The sequence below is a fragment of the Ranitomeya imitator genome, chromosome 4, assembly GCF_032444005.1.
Source record: "Ranitomeya imitator isolate aRanImi1 chromosome 4, aRanImi1.pri, whole genome shotgun sequence".
NCBI classification, from domain to species: domain Eukaryota; kingdom Metazoa; phylum Chordata; class Amphibia; order Anura; family Dendrobatidae; genus Ranitomeya; species Ranitomeya imitator.
In genome coordinates this window covers 343,947,730-343,968,998 of record NC_091285.1, presented here as the reverse complement: position 1 = coordinate 343,968,998, position 21,269 = coordinate 343,947,730, and positions in this window count along the sequence as shown.

Genomic DNA, 21,269 nt, shown 5'->3' with positions numbered 1-21,269 from the left:
TGTGGTCCCTAAAATATGGTTTTGCAAATTTTGTTGGAAAATTGAGAAATTGCTGATCAAATTTAAAACCCCTCTAGCTTCGTAAAATAAAAAAAATATGTTCCATAAGTAGACACAAATAAATAAAAAAGTTTGGGTCTAAAGTAAATTTTTTGTGAAAAAATTAAAGGGACTCTGTCACCTGAATTTGGAGGGAACAATTTTCAGACATAGAGGCAGGGTTTTCGGGTGTTTGATTCACCCTTTCCTTACCCGCTGGCTGCATGCTGGCTGCAATATTGGATTGAAGTTCATTCTCTGTCCTCCATAGTACACGCCTGCACAAGGCAATCTTGCCTTGCGCAGGCGTGTACTACGGAGGACAGAGAATGAACTTCAATCCAATATTGCAGCCAGCATGCAGCCAGCGGGTAAGGAAAGGGAGAATCAAACACTCGAAAACCCCGCCTCTATGGCTGAAAATTGTTCCCTCCAAATTCAGGTGACAGAGTCCCTTTAAATGTTCTTGTTTTCCTTCCACATTGCTTTAGTTCCTGTGAAGCAACTGAAGGGTTAATAAACGTCTTTAATGTGGTTTTAAGCATTTTGAGGGGTGTAGTTTTTAAAGTGGTATCAATTTTGGGTACTTTCCATCATGTAGACCCCTCAAAGTGATTTTTTTTAATTTTTTGGGAAAAATGTGAAATCGCTGGTCAACTTTTAACCCTTATAACTTCCTAACAAAAAAATGATGTTTAAAAAATTGTGCTGATGTAAAGTAGACATGTGGGAAATGTTATTTATTAACTAATTTGTGTGACATAGATCTGGTTTAAAGACATAAGAATTCAAAGTTTAAAAATTGCTAAATTTGCCAAATTTTCATATTTTTCACAAATACGTGGAAGTGTTCCAGACAGTAGCAAAGCTAATGGGGGGGGGGGCAGAGGGGGCCATCGTCCCGCACTCTGAGGGGGCACACTCAGAGCTATGCTACTGTAACTGTATCGGCGTGTGCACAGCGCACCGATACAGTTACATTCTGTGGCAGAGCAGGGAGAATCGATCGGCGGGGGCTCGGTGCCAGCAGTGGGCCCTCCACCGGTCTTCACAGGTTCCGCTGTATGAGCTAGATGCCGATACAGCTGACCACACTGATGAGAGAGGGAGCATTATGCTCCCTCTCCCATCATCCCCCTGTCAGTGTCTGACTCAGACACTGACAGCCGGCACGATGATGTCACTACCCGGCGCTCACTGGCCGGAGATGAGCGGGTGCTTGGAGCCTCGGAGGAGCCAGGAAGAAGAGAGGTGAGTATTTATTTTTATGTGGGCTGCTTTATACTACAGAGTCTGCCTATGGAATGGGGGGTCTGCCTTATACAACAGAGTCTGCCTATGGAAGGGGGGTCTGCCTTATACTACAGAGTCTGCCTATGGGTCTGCCTTATACTACAGAGTCTTCCTATGGAGAACTGCCTTATACTACAGAGTCTGCCTATGGGTCTGCCTTATACTACAGAGTTTGCCTATGGGGGCTGCCTTATTAGAGTCTGCCTATGGGGTTCTGCCTTATACTACAGTCTGCCTATGGAGGTCTGCCTTGTACTACAGAGTCTGCCTATAGGGGGTCTGCCTTATACTACAGAGTCTGCCTATGGAGGTCTGCCTTGTACTACAGAGTCTGCTTAAGGGGGCTTCCTTATACTACAGAGTCTGCCTAAGAGGGCTTCCTTATACTACAGAGTCTGCCTATGGGTCTGCCTTATGCTATAGAGTCTGCATATGGGGTGCATTATACAATATAGAGTCTGCCTATGGGGCTGCCTTATGCTATAGAGTCTGCCTATGGGGTGCATTATACAATATAGAGTCTGCCTATGTGGGTGCATTATACAATAGAGAGTCTGCCTATGGGGAGTGCATTATACTATATGAAGGCCTATGGGGAGTGCATTATACTATATTGAGGACTATCTGGTGTATTATACTATGTGGAGGCCTATGGGGAGTGCATTATACTATATTGAGGACTATCTGGTGCATTATACTATCTAGGGGGCCATCATACAGTGTGGAGATTGCAGTGAGAGGGTCATCTTACAGTGTTGGAGCCATCAAACAGATTGTGGGCTACTAAGGCGTCAGTATACTGTGTGGGTGGTACTATACAGTGAGGGGGCATTATACTGTGTATAAGAGAGCATTCTACTGTGTATAGGGGAGCTGTACAGGGGGAGATGCTGCACATTATAAAATGAAAAGTGGGCACTTATTGTTATAGGGGAACTCAGGATATTGTGACTATCAAAATGGCACACAGAGGGCATTATTACTTTCTAGGGGGCAAAATATGGGCACTGTTTTCTAGGGCACTTGCACCCGGCATTACTATATTATAGAGGGGTGTTTTAGAATTTAGAAGGCAGAGAGAACCACACAGCAGGTGCAGTAATAGCGACACATAAGGCAGCAGCGGCTCAATATTGGGATATCAGCAGGATGGGAAGTTTGTGCAGGTTGGGAATAGATGGTGATGTGGCTGGAATATGAGAAATGAAATGTGTCTTTGTTGTATTCTCTGCAGCCGAGTCCTGGCTGGAAGAAGTTGTCATGTCGGTCTGGGCCAGATGTAAAAGACGGGAAAAATGAACGATTCCATCAGAAAGAACGTCAGCAGTAAGTTATTATCTGTAACTGTGCTGTGATCTCTTATATGTTCTGTAGGACTGGTATCTACAACTAACCACATGGCGGTAATATCCACGTTGGTCTTTGCATATGTAATAGTATGCAGGTACTGAGTATGTCACCACGGAACAGACAGACCAACAGTTGAAGGGTTTAATAACAGTAATAAGGTTCTCCTCGCAGGGAGGAAGCAATGGAAAATAACTGGTATTAAAATAGTGCAAAAATATGGGAGTCAAACAGCGTAACAGAATAAAGCAGGATTTTCCTGAGAAAAGAACACTTATCAGTCTGATGAGGACTTGCTTGAAGGGTCGTCTTCTCCAACGTAGGCGCTGAGAAACAGCTGCACTTGTTGTTCCTCTGTTGTCCGTGGGCTGAGTAGTCTCTAGGAGCCTGCTGCTTGGGGATTCGGGAGTTAACGTGATATGCACAAGTTCGGAGTCTTTAGCCTTTACAGCACAGCAGGAATCAGAGGCTCTGCACTGTTAAGTCTCTGTACCAGGAAATCAGGGGCTCTGCACTGTTAAGTCTCTGTACCAGGAAATCAGGGGCTCTGCACTGTTAAGTCTCTGTACCAGGAATCAGGGGGGTCGCAGTCTCTATACGGGCCGATGTCTCTACATGGGTCTCAAAGCGCCCCTCACCAGTCACAGCAGAATCTGCTTTCAGGTGCTCACAAGATGCAGTCTGTCTGGGCAATCTCTCTGTATCTGTTCTCTGACAGGGCAATTTCGCCCTCTCCAGGAGCGCAGCTGCACCCTGCTCTGATCTCTGCTCACGCTGCTCTGTCCCTTGCCTACGTGCCTTTACCGCCCTCTGCCTGGCTTTCTTCCTGTACCAGTCTCTAAATCTGTCCCCTGGGGAACCTGCAGCACAGCTCAATGGTTCCAGGCACAGAGCCGAGAAGGTAACCGCCCCCAGACTCTCATTGTGCTTCAGCCCCTTACACATAGAGATTATTTTCAGCAACAGCGCTGTCATCTGCTGAGGTTCTCCTCCACTATTAGGCCGGCTTCACACTTGCGAGTTTTACGGACGTAAGAGCGCAGAAACTACGTCCGTAAAACTCGCAAAAAATACGGCACAATTATTCTCTATGCCCCTGCTCCTATCTGTCGTATTTTACTGATCAGTATTATACGGCTTTCTACGGCCGTACAAAATCGCAGCATGCTGCGTTTGTCACCGTACTGCGCAAGAAATACGCCAATGAAAGTCTATGGAAGCGTGAAAAATACGGATTTCACACGGACAAGCAGTGTGACTTGCGAGAAATACGCAGCGCTGTTAGAGAGAAAAGCCGGTAATTCAGTGCGGTGTACAGTAAAATCACACTGACAGCTTACAGTCCAATAGGTAGAATAAATGTGTACACATAGAATAGGTATATATATATATATATGTCAGTGAGACACATATATGTATATATATTAATATTTATTCCAGCGCTATACAGCTTGAAAGCCGGTAATTCAATTACCGGCTTTTTCTTTCTCCTTCCTAAAAGCCGACATGATTTGAGACATGGTTTACATACAGTAAACCATGTCTTCTCTCCATTTTTTTTGCAGATTCCACACTACTAATGTCAGTAGAGTGTATCTGCAAAATTTGGCCGTTCTAGCTCTTAAAATAAAGGGTTAAATGGCGGAAAAAATTGGCGTGGGCTCCCGCGCAATTTTCTCCGCCAGAGTAGTAAAGCCAGTGACTGAGGGCAGATATTAATAGCCTGGAGAGGGTCCATGGTTATTGGCCCCCCCCTGGCTAAAAATATCTGCCCCCAGCCACCCCAGAAAAGGCATATCTGGAAGATGCGCCTATTCTGGCACTTGGCCACTCTCTTCCCATTCCCGTGTAGCGGTGGGATATGGGGTAATGAAGGGTTAATGCCACTTTGCTATTGTAAGGTGACATTAAGCCTAATTAATAATGGAGAGGCGTCAATTATGACACCTATCCATTATTAATCCAATTGAATGAAAGGGTTAAATAAAACACAAACACATTATTTAAAATTATTTTAATGAAATAAAAACAATGGTTGTTGGAGTATTTTATTCTACGCCCAATCCAATCACTGAAGACCCTCGTTCTGTGAAAGAAAAAACATAATAAACCAACAATATACTTACCCTCCGCAGATCTGTAACGTCCAACGATGTAAATCCTTCTGAAGGGGTTAAAACATTTTGCAGCAAGGAGCTTTGCTAATGCAGGCTGCTCCTCGCTGCAAAACCCCGGGGAATGAGTCTAAATATAGATCAATGAGCTATATTTAGCTTCATTTGCGGTGAGGCGCCCTCAAATCATGTCGGCTTTTAGGAAGGAGAAAGAAAAAGCCGGTAATTGAATTACCGGCTTTCAAGCTGTATAGCGCTGGAATAAATATTAATATATATACATATATGTGTCTAATGACATATATATATATATATATATATATATATATATAGACAGTATATATATATTTTTTTTTCTTTTTGGGACACATGGATCATTTCTATAGCGGTATGTTGGTTTTGCAAGCCTGCGAGAAAACCACGCAGTACGGATGCCATACGGATTACATACGGAGGATGCCATGCGCAAAAAACGCTGACACACCCTGCCTACGGAGGAGCTACGGACCACTATTTTCGGGACATTTCAGCGTATTACGGCCGTAATATACGGACCGTATTTTCATACGCTGAGTGTGAAGCCGGCCTTAGGGTGCGTCACCGAGTTGTAATCAAGGTTATCTGGTTAGGGGCCCACTCAGAAGCTTCGTCCCCCTGAACCAAAGCTCTAGCTACGCCCCTGGTTGCAGAGTTATAACTTCATAAAGTGACACTGGTCAGAATTGTAAAAATTGGCCTGATCATTAACGTGCAAACCACCTTTGGGAGTAAGGGGGGTTAAACAGCTAGGTAGGTGCTGGCACTGGCCCTGGCTGATACAGCATGAGCTGGCTCAGAGAAAGGGATGTGGGTTTTTTCTTTTACTTAGTGGGTTAGTAATGGGGGTCTCTGATAGACACATCTTCATTACTCATCACCAGAGATTTATGTCAGCTGTGCCAGCTCCTTCAGCAGAAAAATAAAAAAAAGTTATAGCTCTCAGAAAAAAGCGATGCAAAAATAATTATTTTTTATATAAAATAGTTTTTATTGTGTAAAAGCGCCAAAACATAAAAAAAAAATGAGGTATTACTGTAATCGTACTTACCAGATTATAGCGGTCTTACCAATTTTACCACACGTGGAATGGTATATATAAAGCAATTACTGAATTGCTATTTTTTGTTCATTGTTCATTGTCATGTGCCCAAAAATGGTACAAATAAAAACGTCAGCTAATCCCGCAAAAAAAGCCATCACATGACTCTGTCGGACGAAATATGAAAAAATTCTCTCTCTCAAAATATGGTAATGCAAAAACTAGTTTTCACAATAAAAAGGGTCTTTTAGGCTATGTGCACACGATGTGGATTTGCTGCGGATCCGCAGCGGATTTTACCGCTCAGAAATGCTGCAGATCCGCACTGTGATGTACAGTATAATGTTATTCTATGGCCAAAAAAAAAAAAAAGCTGTACAGATGGTGCAGAAAAATCAGTGCGGAATTGCTGTGGATTGCAAAGAAGTGCATGTCACTTCTTTTGTGCGGATCTGCAGTGATTCTGCACCGCTCCATGTTAAAATTCCACAGTGGCCAAAAACCGCTGAAAATCCGCACAAAATCCACATCAATTCCGCATAAAAACCACACAAAATCCGCGGAAAATCCGCGGCTGCGAATTCTGCCAGGAGATGCGGATTTTGTGCAGAAAATTCTGCACCTCTTTTCCTACGTGTGCACAAACCCGTAGTGTGTGATAGCAGTCAATCATAAAAACCCAATATAAATCTGGTATCGCTGTAATCGCACCGACTCAAATAATAAAGTCGCGTAATCAGTTATATTTCATGAGAAATGGCGTAAAAAATAAATAAAACCAATTCTTCAAATGCTGTTGATTTTTTAATTCTGCCTGCCAAAGATGGCAGTAAGGCTAGGTGCACATTTGTCCTGCGTTCTGCGCTGAGCGCTCACACCGGGGTTTCTGTGTAAATCTCTGAAATACGTGATTCAGACAGAACCCCTAGCGGAAAATTCTCTATAATGAGGCAGATGGAGGCACTGTGGAAGCCATAGGACCTGAGATCCAGGGGTGTCGGGTTTTTTAGGATTACATAAAATTGCCGTTGGCTACAGTTTTGTGCACTTCTGAAAAGGACACCGCTGAACAGAGGCCAGAAGGAGTCCAGAGTAACTCTGCTGCCTCATTATAGTGAATGGATCCCTCGAGGGTTTCATATGAATCACGTCACTAGGAGATTTAGATGGAAACCGCAAAGTGCTCAGCATAGAGCACCAGATAAATGTGATCCCAAACGTTATGTAAAATGTTCCCAATAAAAGCTTCAACTCAATCCACAAAAAAGCAAATCCCCACTCAGATCTGTCATCTGTTAATGGAAATATAGGGGGCATCTGTGTTACTGGTAGTACAAAGGCTCTGGAAAAGTGAAATGGCTCCTCACCATTTTTTTCTTCCACATTCCAAAAATTCCTGTGAAGCACTTTCTTGAAAGTGGTTTTCAGTACCTTGAGGGGTGCAGTTTGTAGAATGGTGTCATTTTGGGGTAGTTTCTGTTATATAGGCTCCACAAAGTCACTTCAAATGTGATGTGGTCCCTAAAAAAATGGTTTTGCAAACTTTGTTGTAAAAATAAGAAATCGCTGGTCAACCTTTAACCCTTATAACTTCCTAACAAAAAAAATTATGTTTCCAAAATTGTGCTGATGTAAAGTAGACATGTGGGGAATGTTATTTATTAATTATTTAGTGCTATATGACTCTCTGATTTAACCCCTTCATGACCCAGCCTATTTTGACCTTAAAGACCTTGCCGTTTTTTGCAATTCTGACCAGTGTCCCTTTATGAGGTAATAACTCAGGAACGCTTCAACGGGTCCTAGCGGTTCTGAGATTGTTTTTTCGTGACATATTGGGCTTCATGTTAGTGGTAAATTTAGGTCAATAAATTCTGCGTTTATTTGTGATAAAAACGGAAATTTGGCGAAAATTTTGAAAATTTCGCAATTTTCACATTTTGAATTTTTATTCTGTTAAACCAGAGAGTTATGTGACACAAAATAGTTAATAAATAACATTTCCCACATGTTTACTTTACATCAGCACAATTTTGGAAACAAAATTTTTTTTTGTTAGGAAGTTAAGGGTTAAAATTTGACCAGCGATTTGTCATTTTTACAACGAAATTTACAAAACCATTTTTTTTAGGGACCACCTCACATTTGAAGTCAGTTTGAGGGGTCTATATGGCTGAAAATACCCAAAAGTGACACCATTCTAAAAACTGCACCCCTCAAGGTACTCAAAACCACATTCAAGAAGTTTATTAACCCTTCAGGTGCTTCACAGCAGCAGAAGCAACATGGAAGGAAAAAATGAACATTTAACTTTTTAGTCACAAAAATTATCTTTTAGCAACAATTTTTTTATTTTCCCAATGGTAAAAGGAGAAACTGAACCACGAAAGTTGTTGTCCAATTTGTCCTGAGTACGCTGATACCTCATATGTGGGGGTAAACCACTGTTTGGGCGCACGGCAGGGCTTGGAAGGGAAGGAGCGCTATTTGACTTTTTGAATCAAAAATTGGCTCCACTCTTTAGCGGACACCATGTCACGTTTGGAGAGCCCCCGTGTGCCTAAAAATTGGAGCTCCCCCACAAGTGACCCCATTTTGGAAACTAGACGCCCCAAGGAACTTATCTAGATGCATAGTGAGCACTTTGAACCCCCAGGTGCTTCACAAATTGATCCGTAAAAATGAAAAAGTACTTTTTTTTTCACAAAAAAATTCTTTTAGCCTCAATTTTTTCATTTTCACATGGGCAACAGGATAAAATGGATCCTAAAATGTGTTGGGCAATTTCTCCTGAGTACGCCGATACCTCATATGTGGGGGTAAACCACTGTTTGGGCACATGGTAAGGCTCGGAAGGGAAGGAGCACCATTTGACTTTTTGAATGAAAAATTATTTCCATCGTTAGCGGACACCATGTCGCGTTTGGAGAGCTCCTGTGTGCCTAAACATTGGCGCTCCCCCACAAGTGACCCCATTTTGGAAACTAGACCCCCCAAGGAACTTATTTAGATGCCTAGTGAGCACTTTAAACCCTCAGGTGCTTCACAAATTGATCTGTAAAAATGAAAAAGTACTTTTTTTTCACAAAAAAATTCTTTTCGCCTCAATTTTTTCATTTTCACATGGGCAGTAGGATAAAATGGATCATAAAATTTGTTGGGCAATTTCTCCCGAGTACGCCGATACCTCATATGTGGGGGTAAACCACTGTTTGGGCACACGGCAGGGCTCGGAAGGGAAGGCGCGCCATTTGACTTTTTGAATGGAAAATTAGCTCCAATTGTTAGCGGACACCATGTCGCGTTTGGAGAGCCCCTGTGTGCCTATGCATTGGAGCTCCCCCACAAGTGACCCCATTTTGGAAACTAGACCCCCCAAGGAACTTATCTAGATGCATATTGAGCACTTTAAACCCCCAGGTGCTTCACAGAAGTTTATAACGCAGAGCCATGAAAATAAAAAATAATTTTTCTTTCCTCAAAAATGATTTTTTAGCCTGGAATTTCCTATTTTGCCAAGGATAATAGGAGAAATTGGACCCCAAATATTGTTGTCCAGTTTGTCCTGAGTACGCTGATACCCCATATGTGGGGGTAAACCACTGTTTGGGCGCACGGCAGGTACCGGAAGGGATGGCACGCCATTTGGCTTTTTAAATGGAAAATTAGCTCCAATCATTAGCGGACACCATGTCACGTTTGGAGAGCCCCTGTGCGCCTAAACATTGGAGATTCCCCAGAAATGACCCCATTTTGGAAACTAGACCCCCAAAGGAACTAATCTAGATGTGTGGTGAGGACTTTGAACCCCCAGGTGCTTCACAGAAGTATATAACGCAGAGCCATGAAAATAAAAAAAAAAAATTATTTTCTCAAAAATGATCTTTTAGCCTGCAATTTTTTATTTTACAAAGGGTAACAGGAGAAATTTGACCCCAAAAGTTGTTGTCCAGTTTCTCCTGAGTACGATGATACTCCATATGTGGGGGTAAACCACTGTTTGGGCACATGCCGAGGCTCGGAAGTGAAGTAGTGACGTTTTGAAATGCAGACTTTGATGGAATGCTCTGTGGGCGTCACGTTGCGTTTGCAGAGCCCCTGATGTGGCTTAACAGTAGAAACCCCCCACAAGTGACCCCATTTTGGAAACTAGACCCCGAAAGGAACTTATCTAGATGTGTGGTGAGCACTTTGAACCCCCAAGTGCTTCACAGAAGTTTATAATGCAGAGCCGTGAAAATAATACATACGTTTTCTTTCCTCAAAAATAATTATTTAGCCCAGAATTTTTTAATTTTCCCAAGGGTAACAGGAGAAATTTGACCCCAATATTTGTTGTCCAGTTTCTCCTGAGTACGGTGATACCCCATATGTGGGGGTAAACTACTGTTTGGGCACATGCCGAGGCTCGGAAGTGAAGTAGTGACGTTTTGAAATGCAGACTTTGATGGAATGCTCTGCGGGCGTCACGTTGCGTTTGCAGAGCCCCTGGTGTGCCTAAACAGTAGAAATCCCCCACAAGTGACCCCATTTTGGAAACTAGACCCCGAAAGGAACTTATCTAGACGTGTGGTGAGCACTTTGAACCCCCAAGTGCTTCACAGAAGTTTATAATGCAGAGCCGTGAAAATAATACATACGTTTTCTTTCCTCAAAAATAATTATTTAGCCCAGAATTTTTTAATTTTCCCAAGGGTAACAGGAGAAATTTGACCCCAATATTTGTTGTCCAGTTTCTCCTGAGTACGGTGATACCCCATATGTGGGGGTAAACTACTGTTTGGGCACATGCCGAGGCTCGGAAGTGAAGTAGTGACGTTTTGAAATGCAGACTTTGATGGAATGCTCTGCGGGCGTCACGTTGCGTTTGCAGAGCCCCTGATGTGCCTAAACAGTAGAAACCCCCACAAGTGACCCCATTTTGGAAACTAGACCCCGAAAGGAACTTATCTAGATGTGTGGTGAGCACTTTGAACCCCCAAGTGCTTCATAGAAGTTTATAATGCAGAGCCGTTAAAATAATAAATACGTTTTCTTTCCTCAAAAATAATTATTTAGCCCAGAATTTTTTATTTTCCCAAGGGTTACAGGAGAAATTGGACCCCAAAAGTTGTTGTCCAGTTTGTCCTGAGTACGCTGATACCCCATGTGTGGGGGTAAACCACTGTTTGGGCACACGTCGGGGCTCAGAAGGGAAGTAGTGACTTTTGAAATGCAGACTTTGATGGAATGGTCTGCGGGCGTCACATTGCGTTTGCAGAGCCCCTGGTGTGCCTAAACAGTAGAAACCCCCCACAAGTGACCCCATTTTAGAAACTAGACCCCCCAAGGAACTTATCTAGATATGTGGTGAGCACTTTGAACCCCCAAGTGCTTCACAGACGTTTACAACGCAGAGCCGTGAAAATAAAAAATCATTTTTCTTTCCTCAAAAATGATGTTTTAGCAAGCATTTCTTTATTTTCACAAGGGTAACAGGAGAAATTGGACCCCAGTAATTGTTGCGCAGTTTGTCCTGAGTATGCTGGTACCCCATATGTGGGGGTAAACCACTGTTTGGGTGCACGTTGGGGCTCGGAAGTGAGGGAGCACCATTTGACTTTTTGAATACAAGATTGGCTGGAATCAATGGTGGCGCCATGTTGCGTTTGGAGACCCCCTGATGTGCCTATACAGTGGAAACCCCTCAATTCTAACTCCAACACACCCCTAACCCTTATCCCAACTGTAGCCGTAACCCCAATCACAACCCTAACCCCAACACACCCGTAACCCCAACACACCCCTAACCCTAACCACAACCCTAATTCCAACCCAACCCTAGCCCTAAGGCTATGTGCCAACGTTGCGGATTCGTATGAGATTTTTCAGCACCATTTTTGAAAAATCCGCGGGTAAAAGGCACTGCGTTTTACCTGCGGATTTACTGCGGATTTCCAGTGTTTTTTGTCCGGATTTCACCTGTGGATTCCTATTGAGGAACAGGTGTAAAACGCTGCGGAATCCGCACAAAGAATTGACATGCTGCGGAAAATACAACGCAGCGTTCCCGCGCGGTATTTTCCGCACCATGGGCACAGCGGATTTGGCTTTCCATATGTTTACATGGTACTGTAAACCTGATGGAACTCTGCTGCGGATCCGCAGCGGCCAATCCGCACCGTGTGCACATAGCCTAATTCTAAAGGTATGTGCACACGCTGCGGAAAATGCTGCGGATCCGCAGCAGTTTCCCATGAGTTTACAGTTCAATGCAAACCTATGGAAAACAAAAATCGCTGTACACATGCTGCAGAAAAACTGCACGGAAACGCAGCGGTTTACATTCCGCAGCATGTCACTTCTTTCTGCGGATTCCGCAGCGGTTTTACAACTGCTCAAATAGAAAATCGCAATTGTAAAACCGCAGTGAAATGCGCAGAAAAAACATGGTAAATCCGCCATAAATCCGCAGCGGTTTAGCACTGCGGATTTATCAAATCCGCAGCGCAAAAATCCGCAGAGGACCAGAATACGTGTGCACATACCGAAACCCTAACCCTACCCCTAACCCTACCCCTAACCCTACCCCTAACCCTACCCCTAACCCTACCCCTAACCCTACCCCTAACCCTAACCCTACCCCTAACCCTAACCCTAACCCTAGTTCTTACCCCAACCTTAGTGGAAAAAAAAAATTTTTATTTTTTTTATTGTCCCTACCTATGGGGGTGACAAAGGGGGAGGGGGGTCATTTACTTTTTTTTATTATTTTGATCACTGAGATATAACCTATCTCAGTGATCAAAATTCACTCTGGAACGAATCTGCCGGCCGGCAGATTCGGCCGGCAGATTCGGCGGGCGCACTGCACATGCGCCCGCCATTTTGGAAGATGGCGGCGCCCAGGAAAGAAGACGGACGGTCCCCGGGAGGCCAGGTAAGTATAAGGGGGGGGAGATCAGGGCACGGGGGGGGGCGTCGGAGCACGGGGGTGGATCGGAACACGGGGGGGGTGGATTGGAGCACGGAGTGCGGGATCGCTGTGCGGGCGGGTGGATCGGAGCACGGGGGGGATCGCTGTGCGGGGGGGGATCGCTGTGCGGGGGGTGGGATCGGAGTGCGGGGGGGTTTGTTTGGAGCACGGGGGGTGTGATTGGAGCACGGGGGGAGCGGGCTCGAGGACGGGGGAGCGGAGCACAGGACCGAGGGGAGCGGACCACAGATCGGGGGGCTGGGGGGGCGATCGGAGGGGTGGGGTGGGTGCACATTAGTGTGTCTAGACATGGCCGATGATATTGCAGCATCGGCCATGGCTGGATTGTAATATTTCACCATTTTTTTAGGTGAAATATTACAAATCGCTCTGATTGGCAGTTTCACTTTCAACAGCCAATCAGAGCGATCGTAGCCACGGGGGGGTGAAGCCACCCCCCCTGGGCTAAACTACCACTCCCCCTGTCCCTGCAGATCGGGTGAAATGGGAGTTAACCCTTTCACCCGATCTGCAGGGACGCGATCTTTCCATGACGCATATGCTGCGTCATGGGTCGGAATGGCACCGACTTTCATGACGCAGCGTATGCGTCAAAGGTCGGGAAGGGGTTAAGGGCAGAAAAAAAATATTTTGAAAATTGCCAAATTTTCTTTTTTTTTTACAAATTAACGCAAGTTATATCAAATAAATTTTACCACTATCATAAAGTACAAAATGACACGAGAAAACAGTCTCAGAATCACCGGGATCCATTCCAGAAATATGACATCATAAAGTGACAGTGGTCAGAATTGTAAAAATTGCCTTGGTTAGGAAGGTGAAAACAGGCTTCAGGTTGAAGAGATTAAACCATGATCCTTTAAACAGGCCATCATAGCTTGCAGACCTGGAGGTCATCATGACGACCTCGGGTTGCCATGACAATGGTTGACATTGTGAAGGTGCCGATCGCGTGGGAGAGGGATACACCTCTCTCTCCCAACCTTCTAAATGCTATTATTGCTATTAATCGTGGCATTTAGGGCATTAACTGGCCTGGTGAGATGTAAGCACCACCCCTCGCTGTGACAGCCAGAGCTCGGAATCACTTAAGCAAAATTCTCGGCTGCCATCATGCGGGCACCGCAAGACCATCATGTAAACTTATGTCAAATGTCGTGAAGAGGTTAAATATAATAAATTTATGAAATAGCTGTCTTGCAAATACATTTAGAAATACATTTTTAGAATGATTTTACTGTAACAACTTAACATTTTTTATTTTTGCAAATTAACTCACATTAACACGAGTCAAGCACTTTGAAGCACTTAAATTGTCTACCTGGGCAGTGGTCAAATCTGGCAGTTCTCAGATCAAAACCATTTACAGCTGGAAAGTTATACACGTAAGGAAACAGAGTTTTAACAGAAACAACCCATCTGCACTTAGCAATGTCTGCATAATGTGCAGGCATAATGAAATTACTAATGGGTTTTCATATCCAATGTGCCTGGTTTCAAAAAAGCCTTAACTTTCCCAATTTAAAAAATAAGGCTGAAATGACTGCCTTAGGGTGTCTCATTATGACTCCTGCTCCCTCATTCTAATGAATTTCTCATATGTAATGAATATTTAATCTTAATTTAGATACTAATTGTAAGGAGATCCACTGAGGTAAAAACTTCAGCAACGTAATAAACATTATAGGAAAATGATTCGTTATCCACTTGCGTAATATGTTTAAGACCATTCATAAATCAGATTAATAAAATCGGTTATATTTGCAAATTGTGCATCTAAGAGTACTTAGCCAAAATGTGGTCCTATGAGGATACGAGAACAATGATGCAAAACTTGACACAATTCCAGCACGAAAGTATCCCAGTGACGAGAAATAAAGCTCACAAAAAAGCCAACATAAAAATTGTTCACATTTAAAAACCTCTGTTGCTATACAGTACATGCACACAAGAATAATGTCCAAATGGATTATTACACACATGACACATGCTAATATGGAAAATTACTAACAAAAAAATTACTCAAAAAATCCCACATAGACATCAGTCAAGATTTTACAAAAACAACTGATTTGACAGTAATGAACGATCATTGACTGGCTTGAAGAGTGACGAACATTCATTATCTTTTAGAAGACCGATTGGACACATTTGATTTTATTGGTTGATGACAAGCATTGACTATAAAATTGGCAAAATAAATTCAACAGGGATGATGCTTTAAATCCAGCACGCTGAGATGTCCCCGTCCCCATCACTGACTCAACAACAAAAGACCATTCGTTCGACCAATTACATAGTAACATAGTAACATAGTTAGTAAGGCTGAAAAAAGACATTTGTCCATCCAGTTCAGCCTATATTCCATCATAATAAATCCCCAGATCTACGTCCTTCTACAGAACCTAATTGTATGATACAATATTGTTCTGCTCCAGGAAGACATCCAGGCCTCTCTTGAACCCCTCGACTGAGTTCGCCATCACCACCTCCTCAGGCAAGCAATTCCAGATTCTCACTGCCCTAACAGTAAAGAATCCTCTTCTATGTTGGTGGAAAAACCTTCTCTCCTCCAGACGCAAAGAATGCCCCCTTGTGCCCGTCACCTTCCTTGGTATAAACAGATCCTCAGCGAGATATTTGTATTGTCCCCTTATATACTTATACATGGTTATTAGATTGCCCCTCAGTTGTCTTTTTTCTAGACTAAATAATCCTAATTTCGCTAATCTATCTGGGTATTGTAGTTCTCCCATCCCCTTTATTAATTTTGTTGCCCTCCTTTGTACTCTCTCTAGTTCCATTATATCCTTACCAATTTATCATTGGCCCATATTTGTCTTGTTTATCAGGACCGTTATTGGAGTGGAACATACTGTGCTGAGTGTACAAATCTTTGTGTTAACAGATAACTGACTGGTCAGATCTTAAGGTACCTTCACACTGAGCAACTTTACAACGAGAACGACAACGATCCGTGACGTTGCAGCGTCCTGGATAGCGATCTCGTTGTGTTTGACCCGCAGCAGCGATCTGGATCCTGCTGTGACATCGCTGGTCGGAGCTGAAAGTCCAGAACTTTATTTGGTCGTCGGGTCGGCGTGATTCGTCATGTTTGACAGCAAAAGCAACAATGCCTGCAATGTTTTTTCACAGAGCTAACAACCAGCGAGAACGATAAGTACGTCACTGGATCGCTTCTGCATCGTTCTGGAGTTGCTGTGTTTGACATCTCTACAGCGACCTAACAGCGACGTTCCAGCGATCTAGTTTAGGTCGGATCGTTGTCTATATCGCTGGAGCGTCGCTAAATGTGACGGTACCTTTTCTCACAGATTTATCTAAAGTGTAAATAACTTGTACATGGAGTACAGTAAACCTGTGCAGGTATGAAGCTGAAAGGACCTTCTAGCCACAACTATCCCCCCCATTTAACAGAGCAGAAACCATTCCATCACCTAAGCAGTTTTGAGAGCGCATGGGAGGGTGAGGGCAATATGACCTGTGCTGCAGTTGTTGTTGTGCAATATGGGGACAGCCACCAGGGGGAGCGGAAGGGAGGTAACAGGAGCTCAGGCTACTTTCACACTAGTGTCATTATCAATATCAGCTTATGTAAATGGTCCTTCCTGTGCAGTGTGTACAAATCTCTACCTGCACACTAAAAAGATACACACAGGTCTGTGTGTAGAATGTAATTGTTCAGTTATCAGATAACACAGCAAATTATACATAAATTATAGTACGTACTGTTTTAATAGTGTCCCACCAGAAATTTTAAGGCTCAGATGATTTATCCTGGGGCTTTGGCCATGACATAGATGGAGAGGCCATTGATTGTTATGTGTAGCTGCTACATTACAAGTGAATGTGGTTTCAGGGTACCAGCCAGGTTGTCTTATTTGTGACTGTGCATTTTGAAGTTTTATCTGGAAGTGCACTGGGTCATGACGAAGCACTCTAGCTACTCAGCCTCACACTGTACTTACTACCTAGCAGCACTCTTCCCTGGTTGATTGCCTGGTCAGTGACTGTGTACCAGAGCAAGCAACCTGTAAATCAACTAGCAGAGGTTGCTGCAAAATAGAAAATACCGCCTGAGGCTGAGATGCTAGCAATGCACTGTTACAACCCAGTGCACTTCCAGACAGAACTTCAAACTGCAAAGTTCTAGTTGTTGGAGCTCTATTTTGGAGTCATAAAGGGATCCTTAATGGATTTTGGGTTGTTTGTATATATTTGGTTTGGGCGACAAACGAGTCAAGGGATGTCATTGTAATGCAAAAGTTATATGCCATAAATATTGACCATGTCAGGTAAAAGTCTTAGGCCATGTTCACACTATGCGTTCTGTCCTGCGGGTTCTCCCGCAGCGGATTTGATAAAACTGCAGGGAAAACCCGCTGCGGTTATCCCTGCAGATTTATCGCGGTTTGTCCTGCGGGTTCCGCTGCGGGTTCCACTGCGGGATTTACCCCTACTATTGATGCTGCATATGCAGCAATATGCAGCATCAATAGTAGTGTTAAAAATAATAAAATCATGATGACATACTCACCCTCTGACGTCCCGATCTCCTCGGCGCTGCAGGCGGCGGTCCGGTTCCAAAGATGCTGTGCGACCAGGACCTTCGGTGACGTCACGGTCATGTGACCGCGACGTCACCGAAGGTCCTGGTCGCATAGCAAACCTGAGACCGGACGGCCGCGTGCAGCGCTGAGACTTCAGAGGTGAGTATAACATTATTTTTTATTTTAATTCTTTTTTTTTTAACACAAATATGGTTCCCGGGGCCTGGAGGAGAGTCTCCTCTCCTCCACCCCGGGTATAACCCGCACATTATCCGCATTACTTCCCGCATGGTGGGCACAGCCCCATGCGGGAAGTAAGCGGATCAATGCATTTCTATGGGTGCAGAATCGCTGCGATTCTGCACAAAGAAGTGACATGGTCCTTCTTTTTTTCCGCAGCAATTCAGCGCGGTTTTTTTCAGGTTTTTCCGCATCATGTGCACTGCGGTTTTTGTTTTCCATAGGGTAACATTGCACTGTACCCTGCATGGAAAACAGCTGCGGACCCGCAGCGGCAAAACCGCCGCGGTTCCGCAGTAAAAACCGCATAGTGTGAACATGGCCTTAAACTCCAGAAAAAAAAAAAGAGGCTTTCTGCCATGTGCACCTTTAGAATTTGGTTGTGATTGTACAATAAAGACAATTAAAGAAAATCTGTCACCCTTTTGAGGTTTTTGAGTTAATAATATAGGCATACAGGTTGTATACAGGTGAAATTAGGCGTACATGTATGCCTCCTTGATGTGGCCTTGTTAAGTAAAAATCATCTGTTATACCATCGATCTTCCAGGTTATAGGGCGTGCTCTGCCCAGAAGATGGCAGGTTTTCTCCTCTCCTTCTGTGTCCCTTTGACGTCATGTGGCTGACCAGAAATTCCGCACCGGCGCATTCTGTCTGCCGCCGCCTCTCTGCTCTTTGGGGAATTCACCTACGGTGCACCGGAGATCACTGGGACTGGAGGTTACAGTGACTTTCCAGAGCCTGCGCATATAAAAATTGAAGACAGTGCCCACAGAAGAGTGGAACAGAGCAGAGGAGCGACAGCAGGTAGAATGCGAAGGCGCAGGATTTCCCAGCTGCGCACAACATAAAAAGGACATCTGGTGAGAAGGGGAGGAGAAAACCTGTATAATGAAGACCGGAGGCAGTGTTATCTTTCAGGAAGCCTACGCTCCATAGCCTGGTAGATTGAAGGTATAAAAGATGATTTTTACTTAACAAGGCCACATCCAGGAGTCACACAGGTGTAACTATTTTCACCTGTATTCAACCTGTATGCCCATATTAACTCCAAAACGGTGACAGATTTCCTTTAACTACACCTTATTTCAGGAGCACAGCGATCACTAGCATAGTGAGTAAGCTTATCATATTGTGACTATTGCTGTTCACTGATCAGGATGATCAGTGAACAACTAAAACTGCAGTTATGTAGTCATACTGAAGTTTATTCTGTGTTATTTCATGACTGTATGTAGTTCACATTATGTAATCAGAAGATTATGGCAGCATTCTATTCAGAATGTTTTAGTTCTGAAGTTTCCTAGAAACCACTCCCAAGAATTAACAATACCATATCAACTTAGTTTTAAAGCCTGAACAGCCAGGGTGAAATAATAGGTACGCTAACAATCACAGATTTAACAGCATAGCCTTGGAGTATTGTGATCTAATTTTGCAGGTATAACAAATTTGCTGACATAGTTTGTAGAGCAATTAATCATTTTGGCAGTATTGTCTTTTAATTAACTGCACATGACACAGTAAAAAGAAGTGTTATTTGAAAGACACACATTTTGAATAAACTATATATTGTATATAAGTGCCCCTCTCAGCTTATACTCGAGTCATTGTCCCAAGGGGGTAGGCGGGGGAGGGGGAGCGGCGGCTGTGACATACTCACCTGCTCCTGGCGTGGTCCCTGTATCTCCGATGGTCTCAGGGCGCTGACAGCTTCTTCCAGAATTGAGCTGTCACATGGTACCGCTCATTACAGTAAGGAATATGGACGCGACAACACTCCCATAGGGGTGGAGCTGCATATTCATTACTGTAATGAGCGGTACCTGTGACCGCTCAACGCTGGAAGAAGCTATCAGCGCCCGGAGAAGACCATCAGGGAAGCTGCCAGGGACAGTGCCGGGAGCAGGTGAGTATAATGGGGAGGGTAAGCAGCATCACGCGATATTCACCTGTCCTCGTTCCACCGCCGGGCGCCGCTCCATCTTCCGCATCCTCTCTGCAGTGGCGCTCAGGTTAGAGGACGTGATGACGTGGTTAGTGGGCGCCCTCTGCCTGAACGTCAGTGCAGAGGATGCAGAAGACAGAACGGGTGCTCTGCGGTGGAACGAGGACAGGTGAATATTGCAATGCTGGGGGCCTGAGTGACGAGAGGCGAGTATGTCATTTTTGTTTAATCGCAGCAACAGCATATGGGGCAAATATCTATATGGAGCCTCTTATGGGGCCATAATCAACATTTGTGTAGCATTATATGGGGCAAATATCTCTATGGAGCATCTTATGGGGCCATAATCAGCAATTGTGCAGCATTATATGGGGCAAATATCTCTATGGAGCATCTTATGGGGCCATAATCAACATTTGTGCAGCACTGCATGGGGCAAATGTGTCTATTGGGCCATTATTAACCTTTTGCAGCACTGTATGGGGCAAGTGTGTCTATGGAGCATCTTATGGAGCCCTTATTAACCTTTATGTAGCACTGTATGGGGCAAATGTTTCTATGGAGCATCTTATCGGGCCATTATTAACCTCTGTGCAGCACTATATGGGGCATATTTTAATATGGAGCATCTTATGGAGCCCATCATGAACTGTATGGAGCATTATATGGGGTTCCTGATTCAATATGGATATTCAAAAACACAACCTACTGTTATCTCAATTAATTTTACTTTTATTGGTACCTATTTTTATCTTTGAAATTTACCAGTAGCTGCTGCATTTTCAAGCCTAGGCTTATACTCGAGTCATTAAGTTTTCCCAATTTTTTGTGGCAAAGTTAGGGGTCTCGGCTTAAACTCAGGTCGGCTTATACTCGAGTATATATGGTATGTATTTAGATGTATACAAACTGTATGTATTTAGAAGGAGTCTAGCTAATCTACAGACCTTGGTCTTCTTTGCTGGCTTTTTAGTTTCTTAATGCACCTAATGTTTTCTTATAGCGAAAGGTCTGGACTTCAGGTGACCTGTTCATCACCCGATCTCTTCTGTAAAGCCATGCTGTTGTGATAGATGCAGATTGTGGATCATCTTGCTGAAATTTGCAAGGACTCTCCTGAAACAGGTGTGAGCAGGCTGGCAGATGCAGTGACAGACAGGAGGCAGATCAAGGGTTAACAGGTTTTAATAAAACAAGAAGTTACTCCATGCAGGGAGATAGGAAAAACGTGAGGTAAAATACAGGCAGCATAGGGAATACAGGGGTTTGGTTAGGGAAAAATCAATGAGCAGAATAACAAAGAAAGTCGTTCTCAAAGAATTCACTTATCCATCGGGCATCTTCCTGACAGAAATGGTCTCGAAGTAGATAATGGCGCCAACTGCCGTCGGCATGTCGTGGATCCAGAGTGGTATTGAAGGAGGCGATGATACATTCCCGGCTGGCAACATTGAGTCTTTGAAATGTCCCGTGGAGTCCTCAGTAAGGAGATTCTGGTGGCCGGAAATCTGTCAAAATTAAGCGAAGCTCGGTGAATATGCACCGAGAATTCAGGAGCGGTAACCAGGCCACGTCTCAGTCTCTGTCAGGCAGCACTCACCTGATCGTTATAGAGCTATTGGCACCTCGATGTCTGGCAGTCAACCTGCACACAGCAGGCTT